Source organism: Mesoplodon bidens (genome assembly GCF_964165515.1).
Source record: "Mesoplodon bidens genome assembly, chromosome: 13".
Taxonomy (NCBI): domain Eukaryota; kingdom Metazoa; phylum Chordata; class Mammalia; order Artiodactyla; family Ziphiidae; genus Mesoplodon; species Mesoplodon bidens.
Window position 1 is genome coordinate 24648078 of NC_138169.1, and position 25433 is coordinate 24673510.

Here is a 25433-nt window from a genome sequence, read left to right on the forward strand (position 1 = left end):
TTCCCAGCCAGCTTGCTGCAGCGAGGTGGTGTTTTTTTTTTTTTTTTTCCCTCGGCTGAAAGGCGCCCCCTGGGTCCTAAGCCTCCTATGCCAGGCTCATCACTCTACCCTGAGTCAGGAGAGGAACTCAGCCAACCGAAGAGAGGCAGAAAAGTTCAGCTTGTGCTTAGCAGTGGTTCAACTTGAGACCTGCACTGTCTGCATCCCCGGGGCCTTTCATCTCTTCTGTTTCCATTTGTGTGAGTACAGAAAGAATCATTTTGTCAAGAGGCATCACGGGGCGGGGGTGGGTGGGCAGGGAGTTTAGAATCACAGTGACTAAGGCAGAACCACTTAGGGAGAACATGCTAGCTACACAACCAGGAGGAACTTGAGACTGTGGATGGGGCACAAATCAGAGCATCCAGGTGGAAGCAGCTCTTTATACCCATTCTTGAAAAAAAAGGGCCTTTGTAGCTTATACATGTTTATAAACACTGACTCTTTTTTTTTTTTTTTTTTAAACAGTGTAACTTTGCCAGGGTCAGATCAGTCACATACCTTTGCTTATATTTGGGGTTTGGGGTGTCATATATAGTAGGAATAAGTAGGAATACAGAAGGGGTCTCTTTAGTTGGAAACACATGTCTTGCAGACACATTGGGTTATCTGCTCAGCTATATTTAATAGTCTGGCCTTCCTACCAGCCCTGAGTTCCTATAGAGGAAGTTAAGTAAAATGTTTGCCTTTCCCCCGCCACCCCCACCCTGTGGGAATTCCATCTGCAGCCGTTTATATCCGTCATTAAACCTCACCACATCCATAGGACTGAGACCTTCTGGAGTTAGGCAACACAGCTCTCTTCCTGTTTGGCTGACAGCTCCAGTTCCCAGGCAGCCTCAGTAAACTGAGAGATAGAGCAGAGTGATTTGCCAAGATTACCTTGTGACTCAGGCAAATCTCAAAATAGAAATGGGAGACTGTTTGGATCTGAGGGCTTGCATCTTGCAGGCAGTAATTTAGGGAGGAGGGAAAAGAAAACTTTACTACATAAATGTCAAAAGTTTTCTCAAGGAAGAAAGCTAATGTCAAACCAACTAATCTGAAGTGAATTTGGATTCACTACACTCAGATTTCAGACATGGAAAGGACAGAAGGATACATTTAGTTTACTCTTTGGAGATGTTTGCTGACAATGTTTGATTCCTTCCATCCATTAAATAAGACTTGCTGCTTTGTTTTTGCAATCACTCTCCTAACTCCCCACACAAGCTTGTGATCCTCTGACTCCTGACTTGGTGTCCACTGGGAATCACACCATATGGAGTCTGTAAATTTACTCTCACACCCACACATATATACACAGATACGCCAAAATCTTATAACTTAATAATTCTAACATAATATTCAGGTGTCTTTTTAACGCTTTTATTAATTTTACAAAAAAAGAACCTCCTACAACTACATGCTAGATATAGTTCTTTTTTTCCTTTTAATTTTATTTATTTATTTATTTTTGGCTGCATTGGGTCTTCGTTCTGCGTGTGGGCTTTCTCTAGTTGTGGCGAGCAGGGGCTACTCTGTTGTGGTACGCGGCCTTCTCATTGTGGTGGCTTCTCGTTGCGGAGCACGGGCTCTAGGCACGCGGGCTTCAGTAGTTGTAGCATTCAGCCTCAGTAGTTGTGGCTCGCAGGCTCTAGAGCACAGGCTCAGTAGTTGTGGCGCATGGGCTTAGTTGCTCCGTGGCATGTGGGATCTTCCCGGACCAGGACTCGAACCCATGTCCCCTGCATTGGCAAGCAGATTCTTAACCACTGCACCACCAGGGAAGCCCTAGATATAGTTCTGGATACTGAGAATATATCTACGAACAAAATATTTTGAAATCTCTGCCTTCATGAAGCTTACATTCTAGTTGAGAAAGACAGATGACAAATCTATAAAATGTCAAGTGGTCTTAAGTGTTATGAAAAAAAGTGAAACAGGGTAAGAGGGAGAGAGTAACAGGGTGGTATTTCACTTGCTAAAGAAAGCTTACACTATTTTCAGGGAACCAGTAGGATATTTCTTCAGGGAAAAGACTGAAGGGGAAGGTTCTTTGCAGTTTTCCTTGCAGATCCTGAATACTCTTACACCACTGCAAGAGATCTATGATGCATATTTTGTTTCATTACATAAAATACATTGGCTTGAGAAAATGAGAATGCAGTTCTAATTTCCGAGAAGCAGGGGGTTCTTTTGGATCCCTCAGCACCTAATCTGTTGCCTTTGTATGCAGTGAGTGCTCAATTATTGTCTGATGAAATGCTCCTCCTTAGACTTTGAATGGCTACTTCCGCTGGATTGTAATACTCTTCCTTCTGATTACAATAGAGACAGGCTGTACTCAGACCAGCACTTGTACCATTTTCAGTTTATCTACTGTGCCTATGTACGGGTACCAGGACTTCCTCCTCAGAAGCCCAAAGCTTCTTTACCTGTTGCTGTTATCATCTAATTTTTCTGTTTAAAAAACTGCTATCTTCCCTAACTTACACACTTTGATATAACAGCAAAACCATATTTTGTGCCGTGTGTCTTTTGAGGAACAGCACTGCCTGGAAGAGATATAAGACAGGCCAGAGGAGATTTTTATCAGCTTAGTCATCTCTGCTTTTTCTCCCTTATAACTAAGACATTTATCAGGATGATTTGATTTTTTTTGAGAATGACGGACTTGTTGCTCAATCCTTCAAAGACATATTCTGTTATAACCAGTTCAGTACCTTCCTTCCTCAAGGAAATCAGATCAAGTTCAGAGATGTGCCTGTCATCATCATTGGTGATGTTTTGGTCTTTTTCTTAGAATACAAATTTGAACTTTGCTTCATGTGTTAGTGCAATATGTCCATATTTTATGGCCTATAGTTATTCTAAACCTCAGATTTCTTCTGAAAATATTACTACAATAATAATGTGATACAGCACTACCCAAATAGTCACTTTGGATTGTTTATATCCTGAAGACAACGTTGTGAAATATAATCATATTTTACTATTTCAGAGATGTTTAACTGTTGGTTTCATATGAAATCAGTGCTAATCCAGAGAGACAAAGCTGTACAGTTAACTCAGGAAAGAGCCTCCAGAGCATTTCCCAAGAAAGCTGGACAGTTCATTTTGAACTTAGAAGAGCTCTAAGGAAGCCATAACGCTGTTAAAAGGCTTAAGAATCCTTTTGTCAGCAAAAGGGCCAAGGTGTTGGTAAAAAATTCTTCGTGGTAAGATCTAATGAGTTGACTCCCGATATTCTCTCCATATTATGTGCTGTGGAAGTGGCCACTGAGATTTTGCTGAGAGATATTTGGGTGTACAGTTGCAAACTGGGCAGGAGATGGTTTTATGAAGTTTGTTAAGGAAATCATAGTCCAGCCAAAAGATCTAAACTTCAAGGCCATTTCTAAAGTATGGCCTTCAGTGAGTTAGATTATGTCCATATTGGTACATAGTTAAGTGTTTAATAAACGTTTGCAATAAAGGGAAAAAGCAGAGTATGTGAGGAAAAGAGTCTAAGCCAGCAGAGAATAGTAATTTTTTAAGGGTAAGCAATAAAACAGCCAAGAAGGCTTGTGGATCACAGGCTACTTTCAGAAGCAAGACATTCCATGTTGGGGAGATGGGGGGCCACAAGAGCAGGGAACTTGGGAACATCAATCACATCACTGGTTTTGGGAAATAAAGGGAAGAGTAAATTCCTGAATGAGAGCTGATTTTGAGTTAGAGGCCAGTCTTAGAAAACATGGCTTTCACATTGAGGAAACAGCCTTCAGCGTTGAAGGGAGAGAAGTAGAGACCATAAACTTAATTGGCTGGTAAGACTAGGCTGGCGATGTTTAACGTAAATTAACTTGGTAAGCTACAATTGTGCTTCTTTTGTTTTTTTGTTTTTTTGTTTTTTTTAAATTTATTTATCTTATTTTATTTTTGGCTGCATTGGGTCTTCATTGCTGCTGCACGCGGTGCTTTCTCTAGTTGCAGTGAGGGGGGGACTACTCTTCCCTGCCATGCCCCGGGTTGCAGAGAACAGACTCTAGGTGCACAGTCTTCAGTAGCTGTGGCTCGCAGGCTCTGGAGCGCAGACTCAGTAGTTGTGGCACGCGGGCACAGCAGTTGTGGCACGCGGGCACAGCAGTTGTGGCTCACGGGCTCCGGAGCGCAGGCTCAGTAGTCGTGGCACATGGGCTCAGCTGCTCCGCAGCATGTGGGATCCTCCCGGACCAGGGCTCGAACCCGTGTCCCCTGCATTGGCAGGCGGATTCTCAACCACTGAGCCACCAGGGAAGCCCTGTGCTTCTTTTGGAAGGGAATTTAATGTCCTCCAATCTCAGTAAACTGGATCTGCAGCTTTCAAAATTTATCAACACCCAGTATGAGCTTTAGCACAGTTATTTAAGCAAAAGAAACAGTGTAATTAAGAGTGCAGGCTTTGGGAAGACCTGGGTCCCAGTCCCAGCACTACAGTATGACCTTGGGTAAATTACTTAACATCTGTAATTCCAAGTTTCCTTAGCCTCTGATTATAGGGGTTGAGAATACAGGCACAAATGTCAGGATTCAAATCCCAGCTCTGTCGCTTACTAGCTGTGTCATCTTAGGGAAGCTACTAAACTCCCTGACTCAGTTTCCTCATACGGAGGGAGAGAGAGAGAAAAATAGTACGTACATCTTTGGATTGTTGACATTCATTGAGCCCTGAATAATTGTTAGTTTTTAATAATGTGTCAGTTTTTGTGTCAGTAACCTCTGACTTAGAAGTACTGAGCACATTTGCTATCTTCCAGAAACTTGCAATCTGGTTATAAAGATCAGGCTAACACGTATGAAAATAAAAGCAATATAGGGCATTTATAAGTAGGTGTTAAAGAGTATGACACAAACAATAAAGGTTTATTGATTCACTGATTATTTATTAAATGCTGTGCACAGGCAGGCACTAAGCCGAGTACTGAGGATATAACAGTGACCCTAACCAGGTCCTTGTTCTTGAGAAGTTCACAGTCTTGTGTTAGAGCAGGTACCAGTGGACAGGCAAAACAACACAGAGAAATCAGTGCTACAGTAGGGATTACCATCGGGGGCTACAGGGGCTCACAGGAGGGGCATATAGCCTAGTTTCAGGAGGTCAGAAAAGGCTTATCAGAAAAAGTAAAATCTGAAGGGCAAAGAGTTAAGTGTTCTTTTTCGTTTTTTTTTGGCTGCGTTGGGTCTTCATTGCTGCACTCAGGCTTTTTCTAGTTGTGGCGAGCAGGAGCTACTCTTCGTTGTGGTGCGCGGGCTTCTCATTGCAGTGGCTTTTCTTGTTGCAGAGCACGGGCTCTAGGTACGCGGGCTTCAGTAGTTGCGGCACGTGGGCTCTAGAGCAGTGGCTCAGTAGTTGTGGCGCACGGGCTTAGTTGCTCTGCGTCACGTGGGGTCTTCCCGAACCAGGGATCAAACTCGTGTTCCCTGCCTTGGCAGGTGGATTCTTAACCACTGCACCACCAGGGAAGTCTGGAGTTAGTGTTCTTGGCAGGTCAGACGATGTGCAGAAGCCTGGCAGTGGAAGCTGTCACCGTGGCTAGTGGAGCTTTCAGGGTGGTGATTAAAGTGAGGCCAAGGAACAAACGCATGAAGCCAAAGAGGGAAACACTTGCTGACCAGGTTACGGAGGTCCCTGAATGTGGACTTATCCTGAAGGCCATGCAGATCTAGTAGAGAGTCAGACTGTTCTCTTAGTGAGTTGAGTCAGGCCACAGTGTGGAGGATAAGAGGAAGCCAAGTCAGAGCCAGAAGACCGCAAGGAGACCGCTGCAGTGATCTAGGTGAGAGAACAGTGGCCCTGGACCCAGAATTGAGTCAGGTCACCTGGGTTTGAATCCTGCTCTGCCACTTAGTAGCTGTGTGACCTCATGCAAGTTACTTAACCACCCTGTGTCTCTGTTTCCTAATCTGAAATGGGAGATGATAATAAAATTTACCTTAGAGACTTGTTGTGAGGATTAAAGCACTTAGAACACACCTGTCCAGCTCATAGTCTGTGCTCCGTAAATGTAGGCAGTGAGGTTGAGGAGAGGCAACGCATTGATGAAGAAGAATGAGCAGGACTCTGTGACCGAGGGGGTGTCGGGAACAAGCAGGAAGACCTAAGGAGGCTGGCTTTGGTGTGGGAGCTCGTCAGGTGGTGGTGCCACTCGCTGAGATCAGGAACCGGAAGAAAAGCAGGCTGGGGGAAGGCTGAGAAAATGTGGCCAAAGGTGCGTAACTGGCAACCAGGAGAGTGTGGGTTCGGGAAGCTGTTTCAGGAAGGAGTGAGGGGCCCACATCGCTAAACGCTGCCAGGAGGGTCAAGTAAGAGAAGAGCTAAAAAGAATACATTGGGGACTTCCCTGGTGGTCCTGTGGCTAAGACTTCCCTGGTGGTCCAGTGGCTAAGACTCCATGCTCCCAATGCAGGGGACCCCGGTTCGATCCCTGGTCAGGGAACTAGATCCCACATGCTGTAACTAAGAGTTCTCATGCCGCAACTAAATATTCCCCCATGCTGCAACGAAGATCCTGCGTGCCGCAACTAAGACCAGGCGCACCCAAACAAATAAAAAAAAAATTTTTAAAAAGAAGAAGAAGAATACATTGGTTGTAGCAGCAAGAAGGCCATCGGTGACTTTGTCAGGAAGGATTTGGGGGCTTGGGGGCTGGGGCTAAATGAATGGATTATGGAAGGAAAAGGAGATGATGAAGGGAGATGTGAGAACAGACAGCTCCTTCAGGAAGTTGAGTGAGGAGGACTGGGGGTGGCTGGAAGGGTCATGGGCAAGGCAGACGCTGGACCCAGTGAACTGTCAGGCGGGTTTCCAAGTGGTGGTGCATCCATTCTGTCAGTAGCCGTGCCAGGGAGGTTTAGAAGGGGAGCTGATTTGGGGATGTGTCAGGGGTCTGGCCTCTGTGGTTTTGAATTTGACATAGGGGCAAGGGGTGCGTGTGGAAGTGCCCAGCAAGCAGTTTGATATGGGACCTGTGTTGGCTGACTGGACAGGAAAAACCTGAGTAGGACCCAGGTGAGGGGGGATGAACTAGGAAGCTACTAGAACAAAGGCAGGCTGGCAAGAAGGCACAAAGGAGCTTTGGGTGCAGCCTTAGAATTCATGAGCATGGTGAGGGTGTGTGAACTCCATGAGGCCAGGTGCTGGAGGTGAGGAACCAGGCCTCAAATCCAGACTTCAGAGCTTATCAAGAGCATTAGCCATGAACAGGGGAGGTCAGAGGTGGAGCCCAGGAGCTGTAAGCTGTCAGGGAGAGGGAGCGGGAAAGGAAAGGCCTGGGTTTGGAGCTGGAGCCAGTGACCTTGGCCAGTTGCTAGGCATAGTCTAGGCAGTCATATGGAGTGATGGGCTCTGTGGGCTGACTTTAGGGAGGCAGCACTTTTTTTTTTTTTTTTTTTTTTTTTTCTTTTTGCGGTATGCGGGCCTCTCACTGTTGTGGCCTCTCCCGTTGCGGAGCACAGGCTCCGGACGCGCAGGCCCAGCGGCCATGGCTCACGGGCCCAGCCGCTCCGCGGCATATGGGATCCTCCCAGACCGGGGCACGAACCCGTATCCCCTGCAACGGCAGGCGGACTCTCAACCACTGCGCCACCAGGGAGGCCCGGGAGGCAGCACTTTTGCCGTAACCTTTACTGTGTCTTCAAAATGTAAAAACATTCATCTGTCTATTTCAGGTGTGCCAAGCCCTGATCGTGGTGTTTGCCATGAATTACTTTTAATTTATATGTGATTGTAGTTAGCATTACAATACGTAAATCAGGTATTTATCTGTTAAATCTATCTTGGATGTGGGAATAACAAGGTAGCTGGGAAAATATCAAAATTCAAAAGGTGGGGCACTTCCCTGGTGGTCCAGTGGCTAAGACTCCACGCTCCCAATGCAGAGGGCCCAGGTTTGATCTCTGATCAGGGAACTGGATCCCGCATGCCGCAACTAAAGATCACGCGTGCTGCAATTAAGCCCCGGTGCAGCCAAATAAATAAATAAATATTTTTTAAAAAAGACAAAATGTAGATACTACATTTAAAAAAAAATTCAGGGCTTTCCTGGTGGCGCAGTGGTTGAGAGTCCGCCTGCCGATGCAGGGGACGTGGGTTCGTGCCCCGGTCCGGGAAGATCCCACATGCCGCGGAGCAGCTGGGCCCGGGAAGATCCCACATGCTGCGGAGCAGCTGGGCCCGTGAGCCATGGCCGCCGAGCCTGTGCGTCCGGAGCCTGTGCTCTGCAACCGGAGAGGCCACAGCGGTGAGGCCCGCGTACCGCAAAAAAAAAAAAAAAATCAAAAAGTAGAACAATTTGAATCCTGGTATTTCACTCCACTGTTGCCGTTCATTCTCTCAGTCAGCAAACAGTTGTTGAGCAGCTTCTGTGTCAGGGGCCGCTCTTCCTTTTACCCTCAGTTCCCTCCTCTCCCTCTCCCGTTCTACACCATCATATGCACTGTTCTCTTCACCCACCTTTTCCCACAGGTAACTCTATCCCATCTCCTCTTAAGAAATATCCTTTAAAGAATTTTTACGTCCGGAAATATTAAAAAAAAAAGTTGTAATATATAATCTTCAGACTCTTACAGTAAAATGAACCAAGAAGAAGAAAAAATCCCAAACACGATCGTAGAGTGACTGTGGCTGGAAGGAAACGCAAGGATGAGGGGCATGAACATCTTACTACGGTGAAGCCCAGATAACAGAACCGTGCGTGTTAGGGGGGAGTCGAAAGTGGACTCGGTTTGCCCCCGTCATGGCAAGACCCTGACTTCAACGATAGGAGGTTAAGTACCAGCTTCAAACACTCAATGTGTTCTGTGAGTTTCCAGTGATATTTCTACCTGGCGCTTTCTTCTACATTTACCTTAATGGCTCAGCTGGAACTCAGCCATCACCACTTAATGATCTTGAGTTTTATGCAGTATTGGCAGCAGCTCCTTATTGTCCTGATATTAGAAGTAGAAATTCCACCCAGTTGCAGCCAGGCTGTTGCTACCCAGGCAGTGGAGGGGCATTTCCACTTTCTAGGAGCTTGTCCTTTTCAACACTGAGAGGCCTTTTGTCACCTTCACAAGTCATCAGATTTATGAGAAACCTTCCCATTCCCAGAGTGGCTCTGCCATCAGCCATTTTACTCTGCTTTTTACTCTGACTTTCTTCTCTCTTGGCTATAGTAGGAAAATCTGCTCCAATAAACATGACATTGTTAATATATGTAAAGCATTTAGAAGAATGCTTCATATGTATTAAGAGCTATTATCATTAATATTATTGTTGTTACTGCCGCCATCTTGGATTAGAAGCTGAAGCCCAGCCGAGCCTCTGATTTTTCTCTGGTTATGCTGGGTGGCTTAAGAAAATCCAAATTATCTAGAAATGGGGTAGAAAATACTTGGTTTCCTCTCCATTTTGTGGTCATGGTCAGCCCAAAGAGCCTTAAAAAGATCAAAGTATTATCACTGTAGTATATTTTCTTGCTGGAGCTTTAACATCCCCTGTCTGGATTCCTGACTTGGCAGTGGGATGGATAACCCAGAAATCTCTGCATAGAATGATGCACAGCCATCCAGTGTTTACCAAACAGTAGCTCGATGTGGGACAGTAATAAACATCATAACTCACATTATTGAGCACTTTAGTATGTGCCAAATAGTGTTCTAAGTGCTTTTATATATACTATTTCATCTATTCTTCATAAAAATCCTGTGTGTAGGACTATTATCCTCATTTTATAAATGAAGAAACAATCATAAAGAGGTTAGGTAACTTGCCTAAAGCCACAAAGATAAGTGGAAGAGCCAGGCTATGTACCCACGCAGTCTGATCCCATAGCCTTTGCTAATAACCACCTCACTGTGCTGATAAGGAGAACCCTGGATCTGAGATGGTCCAGTTCTGATCTCAGCTCCTCAACTCCATCCTTTAACAAGTCTAATGATCTTGGGGAAACTACTCAACCTTTCTGAACCTGTCTACTCATCTGTAAGATAGGGATGGTACACTACACTGGTGCTCAAGATGGAAGAGGAAAATTGTGCCTCCTTGGGGTCCTAGTCTGGGGTGGAGAAGAGGACTAACATGGGACCAAACCATTACAATATAATATAAGAAATGCCACTGTAGAGGAATGTACAGAGAAAGGAACATCTTCCAAGCTGGGGCAGGGTGAAGTCAGAGGAGCTTCAAGCTGCCAGTAACGTTTGTGTTTGGTATTGAAAGACAAGATGGGGGAGCTCCTTGGCAGTCCAGTGGTTAGGACTTGGCGCTGTCACTGCCAGGGGCTCGGGTGCTATCCCTGGTCAGGGAACTAGGATCCCGCAAGCCGCTCAGTGCGGCCAAAAAAATAAAAGAAAGACAAGATGGGATTGAATGAGGTGGACAGAGGGAACAAGTTTCCAGGCAGAAGGAATAGCATGAGTACAGGTGCTGGAACCTGGAAGAGCTTGGCAGTCTGTGTTCAGGTAACGGCTAGAGGATCGGTTTGCAGCTGGAGATTGAGGATGAGGTAGGAACTGATGGTGGAGAATACATTGCAGAGCGGGGCACACAAGCCTTCAGATGTCAGTATGTCCTGCGCCATCAAGACAGACACTTTTTTTTTTCTTTTTTTTTTTTGCGGTACACGGGCCTCTCACTGTTGTGGCCTCTCCCGTTGTGTAGCACAGGCTCCAGACGTGCAGGCTCAGCGGCCATGGCTCACGGGCCTAGCCGCTCCGCGGCATGTGGGATCTTCCTGGACCAGGGCACAAACCCATGTCCCTGCATCAGCAGGCGGACTCTCAACCACTGCGCCACCAGGGAAGCCCCAAGACAGACACATTTAAAAACAAAACTTAATGAAATTAAGTAAATTTAACAAAAAAATGCTCTACTTTTTAAATTGAATGATAATCCAGGTACCATAAAATTCACCATTTTACAGTGTACAATTCGGCAGTTTTTAGTGTGTTCACAAGGTTGTACACCTCTCTAATTCCAGAACATCTTCATCACTCCAAAAAGAAGCCTACTACCTGCTAGCAGTCACCCCCCACCCCCATCCTCCCCGGTCCTCATCCTCCGGCAACCCCTGCTCTACTTTCTGTCTCTATGGATTTGCCTATTCTGGACATTTCATATCAATCACACTAAGTTTGACCTTTTGTTTCTGGCTTCTTTTACTAGGCATAATGTTTTCGGGATTCATCTATGTTGTAGAGTGTACCAGTATTTCATTCCTTTTTACGGCTGAATAACCTCCTTTTGCATGGTTATACCGCATTCTGTTTATCCATTCATCAGTTGGTGGACATTTGGGTCGTTTCCACCTTTTGGCGGTTATGGATAATGCTGCTATGAACATTCATGCGCAGGTTTTTGTTTGATACCTGTTTTAAGTTCTTTGGGAGTGTATACCTGGGAGTGGAATTGTGGGTAACTCTGAGTTTAACCATTTGAGGAACCTACCAGACTGTTTCCACAGTGGCTGCACCTCTGCATCCCACCAGCAGCACGAGTTCCAACTTCTCCACGTCCTTGCTAACACTTGTTATCCCCCCACCCCTTTTTAAAATTATTGCCATTCTAGTGGGGAAAAGTGACATCTCATTGTGGTTTTGATTTGCATTTTCCTAATGACTAATGAAAAGATGTTGAACATCTTTTCATGTGCTTTTTGGCCATTTGTTTACCTTCTTTGGAGAAACGTTTATTGGCAGTCCTTTGCCCATTTTTTAATTGGTTTGTTTGTATTGTAATAGTTCTTTATATATTCTGGATAATAGACTTTTATCAGATATCTGAGATATTTTCTTCCCATCTGTGAGTTGTGTTTTCACTTTCTTGATAGTCCTTTGATGCACGAAAGTTTTTAATTTTGATGAAGTCTAGTTAATCTGTTTTTTCTTTGGTTGCTTGTGCTTTTAGTGTTATATTTTGTGGGGTTTTTTTTTTTTTGGTGTTATATTTTGCATGTGTATATATAGCTGTCCCACCACCATTTGTTGAAAGAATATCCTTTCCCCACTGAATGGTCTTGGTACCCCTGTCAAAAATCAAATGACCATAGATATATGAATTTATTTCTGGACTCTCAATTCTGTTCCAGTGATGTATATGTTTATCATTATGCCAGCACCATATTATTTTTATTAATATAACTTTGTGAATGCTCTCCTTTTATTACCCTAGATGTGCTTCTTTTTTTTTTTTTTTTTTGTGGTACGCGGGCCTCTCACTGTTGTGGCCTCTCCCGTTGCGGAGCACAGGCTCCGGATGCACAGGCTCAGCAGCCATGGCTCACGGGCCCAGCCGCTCCGTAGCATGTGGGATCTTCCCGGACCGGGGCACGAACCCATGTCCCCTGCATCGGCAGGCGGACTCTCAACCACTGCGCCACCAGGCAAGCCCTAGATGTGCTTCTGATATGTAGTACATTTGTGTATTGTGATTAGTATTTTGTATTTTCATTTTTTTTTGGAGCATGTACTTTTGTGTGGATCATTTATATAATTAGTACCCTTGTCATTTAAAATAATTATGAAGTGTTTGTTTTATTGTCTTACTGTGCTGGCTTGCTTTTGTCAAACTCTTATGTCACCTGTTTTCTGGGTTGGTTTTTACTCTTTTAGATAGCCTTGTTTGCACTGTTTTTTCTGGACCCAGACTCATTAGCTATCAAGCCTCACCCCCTGGATGTCAGGGAATGCTGGCTGCGTTTTTTAATTCATGCTCACAGAAACTTGGACCACTCCCACCTGCCTCAGCCCAGACCCAGTACTTCCTGCCAGTTGTGAATTGAATTTCTGACCTCTTTCTTGAACCAGAGCTCTCCAGAGGTCAGGAGTGGCACCAGCCTTAGGATCTGCTGTATACTTTTTTGTAAATTACTGTCCCTGAGATGTCATACTGATGAGGAGACACATGGGAAAAAACTATCTTTTGAACTTCTCTCATGCTGCCAAAACAAGCACCTACAGGTGCTGTTTCCATATGTAATATGTCCCTGTCTTTAGAAAGGAGGAGCTCCCAGAGAGAATAGAACTTGTTCAGGTTGCCCAGTGACCACACAGTGCTACTAGGAACAGAATTCGTCCCTCACTCCCATGGATTCTCATCTCATCATCCTAACCAAACACTCCTTTCCTATTGGGCAACAGAAGATAGAATTTACAGATCTTCCCCAGGGGAGATCTTGAGTTTCTTCTTCCCTGCTCTTGTGAATAACCAGGTAAGGAGACCCAGTGAAATGACTTGCACGCATTGTGCTGCTCTTTAACAGATCAAGGTCATTGGCTCTGGCAGCAGACCTGTGAGAGGAGGGGCAGGAGAGAAAGTCCACAGCTTCAGGGTATCCTGAGCTCTTTAGGGATTTTGGATGAGCAGAGATGCCCAGTTTTCTCCCATAACAAATAGGGTATCTTCTGTGAAACTTGGCTCTAGCAGTTATTGACCAACTTGTTGGTATATATAAACTTTTCCTATGGGAATTTTCAAACAGATGCAAAAGTCGAGAGGATAATGTAATGAATTACCAGGTACCTGTCACCCAGCTTGTGGAATTATCAATACATGGCCAATCATGTTTCATCTCTACCCCCTTTCCCTCCCTCTCCCCACTGGATTATTTTAAACCAAAATTAGTATATTGATCAAGTTTTCAGTTTCTACTTACTCTTGAAGCGGTTTCCCTCAGATGTTAGGATGTGAGCTCTCATTTAGATTGCTTTTAGCAGCTTCATTGGGCCCGTCGTTCTCTCTCTGGCAGTGTTGTTGTACTGGCAGAGTCACAGGAATTTTTTGGCCTCAAACTCTGTTCTTTTGTGCCTCCCACTCCCGGTGTCCTGGGAACCTGTCATGCCTCTTCCCTGTGATCCCAGTGCCTGGACCTCCTCTCATCAGCTCTCCCAGGTCGCTCACCCTTATGTTGGAGGCTAAGAATTTCTCTGTATGAGGGTCTAGGCTGGCATGTAGAAGGTGCTTAATAACGAATTGTTGATGACTGACTGGATGTATTCTGTTTGGCTTTCCACTCACCTGAACCTCACACTCAGCTGTTTTAACAGTGCACTTGGTTTTTGTATCTTAAATGAGGAGGAACTTACCTGAGCCTCACCACCGCTTCTGTCCAGCTGCAGAGTCTGGATTTTCCTGGCTCCCCCTGCTGGCCACTCCTGGTGCAGCTGCATGTAGGTGCCTCTGGTGGCATAAGACTGGAGCCAGAGCCAGGTTCTGCCAAGGGAAAGTAGAACATTGTTGTGAAGTGCCCAGGCTAGTCCAGGCAGGTCTCAGGAGGAGAAGAACAGCTTGAGAACCGTTCTGGGAAGGGCAGCTTTCTGGGTAAGGGACAGGGAAGGTGGGCCACTGCCCACGAAGTCAGGAGGGCAGGGTTGAGGCCTCAGCACTGGAAGACCACATGGGCCCGTAAATGAGCTGGTCGTTGTGTGGGGATTGGGGCCTATACTGACAATAGAGGTGGGCTCCTTCTCCCCTTAAGACAAAGCAGCCTGGGGTCAGACATGGTCACCAGGCAAGCAGAGGGGCTACAGAGTTTTATCTCAGCCTCCGTGAAAATTGAGGCCAGGAGGGTGGTGAACGTAGGTGGGAGCATCCCCAGAGTTCACGGTCTCATGTGGGATACATGACCCCACCTCCTAGCTCTTAAGACAAGTAATGACTCTGTGGAACTCTGGGTGCATGTTTCTGTGGGGGCTCCTCCCTCCACTGTCTGTAAATATAATAAATTCCCCACACCTGTCCACCCCTTCCATCACATTTCTTGGTTATTTACATGTATTTGTCTTTTCCACAGCACAACTTCCCAGAAAGCGGGCTGTGGCAGAATGCATCTCGCCTGACTCCAGCCAGCTGCAGGTGTCTGGAAGAGGGTTGAAGATGGTCAGATGCTAAGGGCAGAGCCCCTCTTCTTCTCTCCACCCCCAAGCCCCAAGTGCCAGGGTAATTGCACGCTGAGCTGAACATGGAAAATAGGCTTTTGTTCCCTTTCAGGGTATAGCGTTTCCCCAATACACAAGGAAGGGAACCCAATCCAGAAGAACCCCAGGGCATAAAAATTGCCATTGGACTTGGGCAGGTATAACTATGAAGCAGTCCTTATAATGAAATGTTTGGAAGGAATTGATTTCTGTGCAGAGTGGTGGGGATGGAGCGGTGGACAGTGTACTGCATTCTAATGGGGGAAGGCAGACCATACACTTATATAAGTATACAGTATGTCAGGGGTGCTAGGTACTAAGAAGGAAAAAGAATCAGGAGAAAGAGATAAGGTAGGAGTATGTCGTTTTAACTTTGGTGGTCAGGGAGAACAGCCCTGCTGGAATGAGGCAGCAAGCCCTGTGACTACCTGGAGAAAAAATATTCCAAGCAGGGGACAGCAAGTGCAGAGGCCCCGAGGCAGGCACGTGCTTGCTTGTGAGAGGAACAGCGAGGAGACCAGTGTGTCTGGAGCCAGGCGAGGGAGGGAGGGTCAGAGAGAGAACCAGGGGCCAGGTCATGAGGGACCTTGTACCCCTCGGTGAGGGATTTGGATTCGCTCTGACTGAGACGGAAAGCCGTCAGAGGGAAAGCCGTCAGATGGAGCCCAGAGTAACATGAACCAACTGATGTCTAAAAAGACTCACTCTGGCTGCTGAGACTGATCATGGGGAGGCAAAGGCGGGGAAGGGGGACCAACTGGAGGACAGAGAGAAGTGAGGTGGCCTGGATGGGGTAGTAGCAGAAGTGAAGGAGCACTTGACTTGCAGATACGGTTGAATGGACAGCCAGCAGGGCCTGCAGGTGGAGTGAATGTTGGGTGTGAGAGGAGGAGAGAGCCCGGGCTGCCTGCAGAAGCCTGGCCTGCATCCCCAGGAGTATGTGCTACCCTTTACTGAGGTGAGGGGGCTGGAGAACAGTAGGTCTGAAGGAAAATTCACCAGTTCTGTTTTTACGTTCTGCGAGTGAAGGTATCCACTTCAAATAACAGTAGATGTTTCAAAGAATAGGCTCCTCAAAGGAATAATAATAGCTAATGACATTTACATTGTGCTTTACAGTTGACAGTGTTCCCAGTCATGTTATCTTACTCTTTTTCACGTCACCCACATAAGGGAGTGCATTTTCTTTCCATTTTGCAGGTAAGAAAGCTGAGATTCAGAAGGGTTCTGCACAAGAGAGCCAATTTTTGGATGCTACCACACAGAGAGAGACAACAGCCAGTCAGTCTTGAAGAGCAGCAGCCAACCAACAGAGAGATGGCCACTTCCCCATGGCCTCCCAGTCCCTGTCCACAGCCCCGCCGCAGACAGGAGCAGGGGGGATGTGGCAGAGGACAGACCGCCTTCCGCCACCCTCCACTCAGGCCACCAGGGCCATGGCCACATCTAGCTTCCCTGGGAGTGGAGGCCGAGAGCTTTGAAGGAGAGCTTGACCTGGACATTTTTTTTTTTTTTTTTGCAGTACGCGGGCCTCTCACTGCCGTGGCCCCTCCGCCGCGGAGCACAGGCTCCGGATGCACAGGCCCAGCGGCCATGGCCCACGGGCCCATGGGCCCACGCAGCACGCGGGATCCTCCCGGACCGGGGCATGAACCCGCGCCCCCTGCACTGGCAGGTGGACCCCCAACCACTGCTCCACCAGGGAAGCCCTGACCTGGACATTTTTGAGCTTTTTTTTTTTTTTTTGCGGTACGTGGGCCTCTCACTGTTGTGGCCTCTCCCATTGCGGAGCACAAGCTCCGGATGTGCAGGCTCAGCGGCCATGGCTCACGGGCCCAGCCGCTCCGCGGCATGTGGGATCTTCCCGGACCAGGGCATGAACCCGCGTCCCCTGCATCGGCAGGCGGACTCTCAACCACTGTGCCACCAGGGAAGCCCGACCTGGACATTTTTAAGTGAGTATTTTTATTCATATAAACATTTTAAATGAACCTGAAAAACCAGAAGGAGACTATTCTAATTTCTGAAAGTAGTTGAGAATCTATGGTGTCCGTCATTAAGCTACCCAGTGAGAAAGAGGGCTTAGACATGGTGTTACTAAGGGCAGTTACTGAAAGATATAAAAAAGGATTCGCATTTATATAGGATGAGATACTCCAATAAACCAGTTGCAAGTGCATTTTCTTCCACTCTTTTTCCATGCATCTTTTTAACATTGTTCAGATCTTACCACCTAGGCAATTTTATTCTCTCATAACCTGCTGTTTTCTCATAACCACTTTTTTTTTTTTTTTTTTTTTTTTTGCGTTACGTGGGCCTCTCACTGTTGTGGCCTCTCCCGTTGCGGAGCACAGGCTCTGGACGCGCAGGCTCCGGACGCGCAGGCTCAGCAGCCATGGCTCACGGGCCCAGCCGCCCCGCGGCATGTGGGATCCTCCCAGACCGGGGCACGAACCCGTGTCCCCTGCATCGGCATGCGGACTCCCAACCACTGCGCCACCAGGGAAGCCCTCGTAACCACTTTTAATATAAACATTTCCCTCTGTGATATTGAACATTGTTGTAATCATTTTTAAGTGGCTGTATATTAACCAGCTATTTAGGCTGCTTTCACATTTTACGTACATCTTTGTGTCTTAAGCTCTTTAGTATCACTTTGTTAGATAGCTTCCTACAAGTAGAATTACTGGTTTAAAGGATATGAACATTTTTAGACTCTTGATAAATTCTAACAAATTATTTTCCAAAAAAGTTCTGCTATCAGTACAGGAAAGTAAGAGTGAGCCCTGGAGCCAAGATCTGCTGACTCTAAATCTCAGGCTTTTTATTCTGGGCTAGATATATGAACCTTGATTTTCTTATCTGTGAAATGGGGATGACTGCCCCAGTCACAGTCATGAGAATCAGAAAAACCGTGTGCTGAATAAATGGGAGGGAGTTACTATTTTAATGAGAGAAGATTTGTTATTTAAAGCTGGCTGCAGGGACTTCCCTGGTGGCGCAGTGCTTAAGAATCCACCTGCCAATGCAGGGGACATGGGTTCGAGTCCTAGTCCAGGAAGATCCCACATGCCACGGAGCAACTAAGCCCATGCACCACAACTACTGAGCCTACGCTCTAGAGCCCACAAGCCACAGCTACTGAAGCCCATGTGCCTAGAGCCCATGCACCGCAATGAAGAGTAGTCCCTGCTCGCCACAACTAGAGAAAACCCGCATGCAGCTACGAAGACCCAGTGCAGCCAAAAATAAAATTAATTAATTAATTAAAAAATAAAAGCTGGCTACAGTGGTCCTCTTAGGAAAATGTCTTTGTTCAGACATTGGAGCATGGTCTGCCCCGACCAGCTCTTCTTCACTGTCTGATTGCTGGCTGACTTTTTCTAGCAGCTCCTACACAGTCTGAAATGGCCCTTTTCTCCCTTGATGACATAAGGCACTTGTCACTTTGTCAGCTGGTATTTGGACTTCAAGAGCAAGCTTGCCCACCTCCTCCCTTCTCTGAGCACCCCCCACCCCAGTTTCCTCCACACCCATCCCTACATCTCCGAGTCCTAAGCATGCTCCAGGGTCCTGCTCTAATGCCACCACCTTCTCAGACCTTCTCCAAACCATCATAGCATTTACTTTCCCTCCCCTCTCATATCACGTTCTCTCTTGTGGTTCAGACATTTGTTTATGTGTATGTCCCATGTCCTGTCCTGCTTTGTGTGTTTAAGCTCCTTGAGAGCAGGAATTCAGTCCTTCCTGGCACAGTCGCCCACTCAGAACATCTGTCAAATAAATCAGCAGCTGCTAAGTGCCAAGCACTGTTCAAGGTTTTGGGAATACAGAGACGAATTATCTTTGCACGAACCCCGTTTGCCGCGAAACCTGGCCTCATATGGGGAGATAGATCCATAAAGCATGATGTAAAAGTAATATGTGCAGAACAGGGAGCTGGCACAGAGGAGATGGCACACAGTGATGGGGCCCTGGGACCCACAGTCAGACAGTTCAGGATTCGGGTCTTAATTCTGCCACTGCACAGCTGTGTGACATGGGCAATTACTTGGCCTCTCTGGGCCTCAGTGAGATTAAACAGTACCTACTCCACAGAGTTCTTGATGTACGTGAGGCCCTGGCACAGTTCGTGGCACAAAGCAATGATGTGAGGATGAAAGTTGCCTCCTCCTGGAGTGGGCGGGGAAAACTTTGTAGACAAGGGGCCATTTGAGCTGAATAAGATGAATAAGAGTTCTTCAGGGAGACAGGAGATAAGGACTTTACAGGTGGAGGAAAGGACATGAAAAAGCAAATAGTTTATCATCAGAGAAAAGCTTAAAAAAAAATAAACACAGGCCCTGCCACGTGTGGAGTTTGTGCTTCTCAATGTGGACACCAGGACATCCAGCAGGCTCAGGGCACAGATTCAGATTCGGAAGAGGAGAGAATCAGAAGAGAACGAATGCCCTTGAAGAAGGGAGAGGTGAGGACAGTCTCGCAGGTCCGTCCTCAGAGCCGCAGGCCTCGGCCTCTGCCCAGTGTGGACTGGCCCCGGGTGGGGCACCAGGCTGAGTGCAGGCCACAGGCTTTTCCTGAAGCAAAAGTCAGTGATTTTCCTGTTGTGGCATCCACAGCGATACAAAAAGCTTTATTCAGAGGTGCCTACCTCCGCACTGCCTTGTCTTCAAAAGAGTCTTGTTTTCTTAGGACAGATTCATCTCTTAGATGAATGTTTGGCGTTTCCTTTCACATGGTTTAGCGAGAGATGCAGGTCCAGATAGACATTCTGCCCCCCTCACTCTCCCCAGTGAGCCTCAGGGTCCAACAGGCACCTCGGGAGATCCCAGAAGGGTCAGGCTGGTGGCCACGAAGAGAAGGGCAGAGGTGGGGTGTGTAAAGACTGGAGTCCTGGAGGCCTGCTGCCAGGTGCTGGGCAGCTGGCATGGTTATGGGAACTGGAGGGAACTGGCGGGGCTCTGGGGATAACTTTAGGGCGAGTCTGGCCTCACCACTCAACATAAGAGAGGGCACGCCTGTGGAATTTCTTCCTGCAAGGCACTCAAGAGAACTGAAATTCTGAGGTCACTGCCAAAACTGGCAGCTCTCACTTCACCCCTGGTGCCTCTGAGCACAAGCCTTCGGGGAAAGCCAGGAAGAACGAGAGCAGACAAGAACAGGACTCAGTCACTGACCTCATTCCCCACTTCTCCCACTCCCACATCTGCCAGCTCCCCACCTACCCTCTTCCCTCTGTCCTGCCTCCTCTGCCTCTGAACCCAAAAGAGACATGAATGAAAACAAAATGACCAGAAAACTGGGCAGGCAGTTCTTGTTCTGGGCGCGCTAGGCTGTCCTTTGTGTGGGCTCTGTAGTTCCTTAGAACGACCTTGTTTGGGGGACGTGGCATTGCACTCTGCAGGGATCAATGGATTGATCGGCAGACCAAGAAATCACAAGCTCTGGGTGTCGGATCCATTTTACTCACATAAACCGTGAGCTTATGTCCCATAGGCTGGGACCCGAATCTGGGGGAAATCTGAGCTCTGAAGCCAGGAGAGGCCCGCCCGGAGAAGCAGAAAGAGAAGCTGGTCTTGAGTGGTGGTTGGCAGACTCGGGCTCTACAGGAGCCAGCCTGCACCTGGTTTTGTACAGCCGCTGAGCCTTATATTTTTAAATGGTTGGGAAAAAACTCAAAGGAAGAATATTTTGTAACACATAAAAAGTATATGACATTCAAATTTCAGTGTCCATCAATGAAGGTTTGTTGGAACCGAGCCGTGTCTCTGCCTGGCTACTCCTGTACAGCAGAGTGGAACAGCTGTGACAGTGGCCACACGGCTCACAAAGCTGATGATGTTCACCCTCTAGCTCTTTACAGAAGAAGTTTGCCTGTCCCTGCTCTTGTGCATTTTTGTGCGGGTGTAGTCTGGTGGAGGAGATAATAATGTGGGCAAACTAAAAGGGAGCTTTCTGAGTGTTTCCTGATTTGCTTTACAGGTACCAGCCTGTGTAATCCTCACAGCAGCTGCGAGAAGAAGAGCTGCACCTGCCAGAGCCCACCCAGTTAGAAAGAGGTGGTGCTGGGATCTGCACCCGCTGGCCATCTCTGGAGACCACCATGAGACAGGGCCCCTGGTGACGGCCCGGGGAAGGGGCAGGTGCGGCGACGTGGAAGGTCGGAGGAGGGCAGAGGCAAAGAAGGCCATGGAAACAGTAAGACTCAGATGCACAGGGCTGTGAAGGAAGAGCCTTCCAGGTGGAGGGTGTTCCAGGGTAAAGGCTCAGGGCTGGGGCCAGGTGGGACTTGCTGAGAAGGGGAGGGTCTAAGTGTGGAGCCGAGAAGCAAGGACATGCCCCAGTGCAGGGTCGCAATGAAGACGCAGCTCTGGGCCTGGGTTCAGATCCTTACTGTACCACTCAAAGCCATGTGTTTGGGGCAAGTTGCTTAATTGTAATAACAGCACGTACCTCTTTGGGAGATTGGAGGGCAAACAGATTTATAAGTGTAAAGTGTTTAGAAGGGTGCCTGGCGCTTAGTACCATTGTTATTATGCTTATTGTTGTTAAGCACAGGATGTGACTGCAGGTTGGCCCAAATAAAGGCCTGATATTTGAAAAACAAGAGCACAAGTGGGGGCTTGTGCTTGGGGCATCCCTAGTAGAAAGTGTGGGATTGGAGCAGGGAAATCCAGAGGAGGCAAGCTGCTGTGGAGAGTTTGTTTTGGGGACCCCCACAAGGCTCTGGAGAGAGAAAGGCAGAGACTAGAAACAGGGGGCCAGGGAAGGGGCCAGGGTTCCTTCACACCCAGAGGATGCACTGGATGTGTGTGATTCAGCCTTGTTACAACCTTCCAAGTCTGTGCTGTTGTCCCCACTTCACAGAGGGGAGGCCAAGGCTTGGAGAGTCGCCACAGCTGTAAAAGTATCTCAGAAGCACCTCCTGAGACTGGCCACAGGCCCACAGGCCCCGCCCACTCCCGGCTGTCAGTGGTCATGTTTCTTTGTAACCATATGTTCCGGAGTCCCTTGGTGCCATGGGACTTCCCTGTGGGTAATCACTGCCCTGGGGAGGTGAGGCCAGTGCTCCTGACTTGGCCCAGGCCATGGGGCAGTGGCTGGACAGGCTTCCTGGTGTGACAGGTCTGCCCAGAGCAAGTCGACCAGGCTGCTGGTGGTGCCAGGAACACCTTCATTCAGTGGGGGCCTAGGGTGGCTCTGGAGCCGAGAGGGTCAGTCTCAGGATGAAGAGTGTGTTCACTCACTCAGCTCTCTGGGCACTCCCTCTGGCACTGACCCTGACTTCCTCTGTGGCTTTTTTCTGCTGCCCTGTGCTGGCCCCTGTCCTGGGGGACTGGGAGAGTAGAGAGCCTGCTCTGTGCCAGCCACAGTAGTGGGCATTTTCATGGGTATAGAGACACTGTTACTGGAACTTGGGAACAGAGGTTCTGGAGTCAGAGGACAGACCTGAGTTTGAATCCTGGCTCTACCCGTTCCTATGTGATGGGGGTGGGAGTCGGGTGCGGTAGGGCTGGGGTAGGGTGAGGGTGGGGGCAGGGCAGGGATGCTTCCACCTCTCAGCCTGTTTGCTCATCTGCAGGAGGGGGAGTAATGGAACCCACCTCACAGGCTGTGCTGAGAATTAGGCACAGAGCTTAGCTCAGGCCTTAGTCTTCACAGCCTGTTTTCCCGGTGAGGAAACCGAGGCTCAGAAATTTGCCCAGGGTTGTGGGTGGGCAGATGGTGGGGGCTGGACAGCCAGAGCTTAGGGCCTTCACCTTTGACCAGGACAAGAGGAGCCACCCCGCCGTTATGCACCACGTTCTGCACAGCTTTTCTCCCCACGGCCCGAGGAGCCCGAGGAGACGCCAGGCAGGGGGCCAGGGGCCTCTGCTTGCTGCCCAGGCCTCAGTGAGTAGTGCTTGCTCTGTCGTCCCACTCCTGCCAGGTGACAGATACTGTGGATAGGTGCCTGCCTGTCCACAGACGTGACCGGGGCTTTTGTGGGGGCATGACCGAGAATGTCTCCAATGCAGACCTTGGTTCAAGGCCTGGTTCTCTGCTTTAATGCCCGCTGGGTGTCCCCAGCTGGCAGATTCTGTAGTGGTCACAAGGCTGCCCGTCCATGGGGCCTCAGCATTCTGGGCCTGCCCTTTCCTCTGACACTCACCCCAAGGGGCCCAAAGCCTCCATCCCACACGTTCCACAGAGCCCAGCAACTTACCCAAGATTTCATGTAGATGCTTAGGGTTTAAAAAAAAAAAAAAATTCAGCTGGGGGAAGTGTGGAAGGCGGGGGCAAAATAGCTGAAGGGGGATTAAGAGGTAGAAACCTCCAGTTATAAAACAAGCCACAGGGATGTAATATACAGCTCAAGAAATATGGTCAATAATGTTGTGATAACTTTTTATGGGGACAGGTGGTTATTAGACTTATCCTGGTGATAGTTTTTTTTTTAAGACTTTTAAATTTATTTATTTATTTATTTATTTTTGGCTGTGTTGGCTCTTCATTGCTGCATGCGGATTTCTCTAGTTGCAGTGAGTGGGGGCTGCTCTTTGTTGCGGTGCGCGGGCTTCTCATTGTGGTGGCTTCTCTTGTTGCGGAGCACGGGCTCTAGGCGCATGGGCTTCAGTAGTTGTGGTGTGTGGGCTCAGCAGTTGTGGCTCGCGGGCTCTAGAGCACAGGCTCAGTAGTTGTGGTGCATGGGCTTAGTTGCTCCGCGGCATGTGGGATCTTTCTGGACCAGGGCTCGAACCCACGTCCCCTGCATTGGCAGGCGGATTCTTAACCACTGTACCACCAGGGAAGCCCTGGTGATGGTTTCTTAATGTAGGCAAACCTCAAGTTATGCAGTACAGCTGAAACTGACATAATGTATGTCAACTATATTTCAATTAAAAAAAAGACATCCAGCTCAGTCTTTGCCTTTAAGCCAGAACAATGTTATTACTAATATTAATGTGGGTCTAAATCATTTTGTGCTTTGTTTGCTCCTCCCGGTCTGTTTATTTTTCTCCCCTTTGTCACTTTTTTCTTTTCTACCTGTTTGGAGCTTAAATGCTGTCTCTGTTAGTTCGGGATTTCCCTCGACACCCAGGCTGCCAACAGTCTGCCCGAGCCCTCGTGCTCTGACTCTTGCTCCCATTAGTTCTCCATTGCGCTTACTTCTTGTCTATTTGCTGTTCTCTTTCCCCTTCTCCTCGTACATTCACACGAAGGGTACAGCAGCCTTTTACTTAACCCCTGGGTAACAGGGTTAGGGGGGACTCAAGTTGCTGAGCTACTTAGAGCCGCCCTGAGAGTTTTCTCCCTGCCCACATCCCCCATTAGGTCCTAGCTTCTTTGGTCCTCTCTGGCTCCAGGTCTCCCTCCCAGAGTCCCACCCCCGCCTCTCACCAGCCTGGACCACCTACCTGCTCTCCCGCCATCACTATCCCTCCCTTGCCTGTTTCTCTCCTTGGATGTCTCCCTATCTGAACTCTGTGGTTAAATTTGCTTACTGGTTCCCTCTCTCCCTTTAAGCTCCACAAGGGTGTCCCATGCACCACTGTACCCCAGGGTCTGGGGCACAGAGCAGTGAAGACCAGGAGAGCGGGTGGGTGGATGGTGGCAGCTGAGTCTGCAGGGGAAGCACCCACCTGTCAATCCCAGTGGGACTGGTGCAGTGAAGAGGAAGAGAGGTCTCCTGGGATCCCACCTCACCTAGGTGCAGGGGCACAGACTGCCCACCCTCTGGGTCCCAGAGAAAAAACCAGACTCAGGGGAGCAGGCAGAGTAACGTACTAACATTTTTAATACAGTCTGATCAGATCAACTCACATCACAGGGTCAGCCTCGGCTTGCTCACATGTGATACAACCGAGGTGTATGATGTCCCCACCTGCCAGCTTTCCTGCCTTCCAACAGCACTGAAACCTCCTCCCTCCATGACCAGACTGGCATTTTTAAAATTTTGCATAAAACTATTTCTTCCATAGACTCCAAACAATCAACTAGCCAAGTTAATTATGGTACATCTAAACAAAGTTTAATCCTAAACCCTAACGTGTGACTGCGGTTTACAAAGAGCTCTGTATCACCTGGGATAGCTTTCAGTAGCAATTCACTACAACTGGTCCTAAAAAATAATAACAATAATAATAATAATTAGAGAATTAAAACCCAACAGCAAGTTGAATGGTTAAAATCACCTAAGAACTGAAATTTGGGGTAGGAGTGTCCTCGATTGCTAAGCTTGTCCTAGTGGCAAAATGTTAGCCTTCAAGCGGGGCTCAGGAAGGTCTGGGGCCCTCCAGGTCAAAGGTCAAGCTCAGTGGGCTCTCAGAGGACACTCACCCCATGGTCCACGGGATGCTGTAGACTTCCAGCTTCCTTAAAAACAGTTGGGCATCAGCATTGTGTAAGTGGGCGGAGACCCTATTGTGGTATCTTTTGAGGGAGATGAGAAGGGGGAATGAGGGATTAGAGAAGGGGCAGGGGACCAAAATCACCGAGGTCCCAGAATGCTGTCA

The 25433-nt window shown here is 47.9% G+C and overlaps 1 long non-coding RNA gene across 1 annotated transcript in view; it reads left to right on the forward strand.

The window, feature by feature from the left end:
- The first annotated feature begins 148 nt into the window (after nt 1-148).
- Nucleotides 149-25433, forward strand: part of LOC308627097 — a 35021-nt gene continuing 9736 nt past the window's right edge. Inside the window, exons 1-5 of the long non-coding RNA XR_014017348.1 lie at nt 149-239; nt 14814-14959; nt 16138-16892; nt 20920-21135; nt 22708-22830. This is a non-coding gene — a long non-coding RNA (uncharacterized lncRNA). The remainder of the gene's footprint in view (nt 240-14813; nt 14960-16137; nt 16893-20919; nt 21136-22707; nt 22831-25433) is intronic.